We start from the raw sequence: 2,039 nt of genomic DNA on the forward strand, positions 1-2,039 counted from the left end.
CCCACTCCCCACGAGGCACTTATCCGTCCTCAGCTTACGGTGTCAGTACCTGAGAAAGCTGCTTTCGAAATCTCTCGCCTGCTTTCCCTCTGCCCTTATCCTGGGTGATCCCAGCTTCTGCCCCCCGCCCCGGAGCTGCCGGGGCCCTCCCAGGTCGCCCGAGGCAGGATTCGGACCCAGATGTGAGAAGCTGCCGGAGTCCTGGGAAGTGGGTGCATCGGTGCCCCCGCAGCTCTGGTGCTCAAGTCCCTGAGGTAGGAAGGGGAGAGGGAGCTGTGTGTGAGCACCGAGGAGAGGGCTGGTAGCGACGCGGTCTGTGAGCCGGCAGCAGGTGCAGGATGAAACTTCCAGGCGGCCGCCCACTCCCGGGAGTGGTGCTGAGGTGCACGGTGTGCAGGTTGCGCACTGCACCAGGCCCCCCACTCTCCAAGGTCCCCAGCCTGGGTTCTTTGCAGAGCTGCCTTTGTCCAGGGAAGGGGGACCTGGGAGCCGTGAGCTCGCCTTGCTGTCGGCCCTGCTTAGAGGGCACCCTGAGAGTCGGCCCTTAGAGGGGACGTCTCAGAGGCCCCGTGTGCGCCAACTCTCCGTGGAGGAATAAAATTAGAAATGGATGGGCTTCGGGGTTTTTTAAATAACACTTTGAGATGTATTTCAGAATTAGTATATATTTTAAAAATTTATTTGGAAGGCAGAGCATGAGAGAGAGAGGAGAGAGGAGAGAGGAGAGAGGGCTCTCCTAGCTGCTGGTTCACTCCCCCAGATGCTCACAGTAGCTGGGGCTGAGCTAGGATGAAGCCGGGAGCCCGGAACTCTCTCTAGGTCCCCCATGTGCGTGGCTGGGACCGAAGCTCTTGAGCCCTCACCCACTGCCTCCCAGGATGTGCGGGAGCAGGAGGCCGGTTGGGAAACAGAGTAGCTGGCGGTGGAACCAGGCTCTCCAATCTGAGACAAGGGCGTCCCAAGCGGCGGTTTAACACGTTGCTCCGCAATGCCTGTCCTCCAGTTACCTGCTCCGTGCATTCTCACGCCTTCCCTGTTTGCTAGCAGGACGCTAACGGCGCTCCTGCATGGCGCCCTCTAGGGGTCTCCGTCGTGGCTCACTCTGTAGTGTGTCTTCTTCCTGCCCCGTGGACTTTGCCCTTGGCCTTGTGATGTTTTGACAACTGCACAGGGACAGAAGAAGCACAGTGCTGGGACAGGGAGGGGCGTCGCGAGCTCTCAGCCCCCGGATGCCCCGTAGGTAGAGCACGCTCGCGGCGACTGTGGCTCTCTGGTCTGAAAGCAAGGCAGGTGCAGCACAGCCAGAACCTTGCCCAAAGCCGCGACTGGGGCCGCTGCGGAGAGTGAGCAGACTCGCACACAGGACACGCGCGGGCGTTGTTTCAAGCCCTGGGGGCTGCTTGTTTCGCAGTATTATTCCAGCAATAGCCGACTCCCACAAAGCCTGAATTTTCTGTTAAAAGCAGAGAGCGACAGGCACTCTGTAAGATGTGTATTTCTATTTTACATAAAGGAAAAACCAAGGCCCCGAGGTGTGGAATTAACTTATTTAAATGAATAGCTGGCCTACCTAACATTAGCATCCAGGTCAGATTGTAGTGCCGGCCGCCTCTCCACCTCCCCGAATGTTGATGCTAGGCGGCTCCTGGACAGCTTAGCCAGCAACGGTGATGGCCGACAGGGACACGAAGTGTGTTCTCCTTCCCAGAGCCGCGAGAAGAACCAGGGGACTTTTGCTTTGCAAGACTACATGCAAAGCATGTCTCACAGGTGCATGGGACATTGGGTTCAACACAGTTCCCCCTTCTTCCCCTCCTCCTGTCCCCGCCCCCCGCTTCCTGTTATTGAAGATCTGCAGGTTTGGACGGCCGTGACCCGAAAGCTGCCTCTGCACTCTGGGCTTAGCTGTGGCCGCGCTGGAGTTTGAGTCGCCATCTTGCCAGAACAATCCAAGAATCAAGCCAGAGCCAGACACACCTCACCGAGCCGACACAAGCTTTCTCTCTCCTGACACCGCTTAGGGCAGGAGAAGCACCTCT

At 58.3% G+C, this 2,039-nt stretch overlaps 1 long non-coding RNA gene across 1 annotated transcript; it reads right to left on the bottom strand.

Moving 5' to 3' along the window:
• Positions 1–645: 645 nt before the first annotated feature.
• LOC138843292 (uncharacterized) lies at positions 646–1,793 on the bottom strand. The gene is made up of 2 exons (XR_011377996.1): positions 1,571–1,793; positions 646–1,453 (listed from the first exon to the last, which is right to left on the bottom strand). It is a non-coding gene; the product is annotated as an uncharacterized lncRNA (long non-coding RNA).
• Positions 1,794–2,039: the final 246 nt, after the last annotated feature.

The sequence above is a fragment of the Oryctolagus cuniculus genome, chromosome 8 (genome assembly GCF_964237555.1).
Source record: "Oryctolagus cuniculus chromosome 8, mOryCun1.1, whole genome shotgun sequence".
In the NCBI taxonomy this organism is placed as follows: Eukaryota; Metazoa; Chordata; class Mammalia; order Lagomorpha; family Leporidae; genus Oryctolagus; species Oryctolagus cuniculus.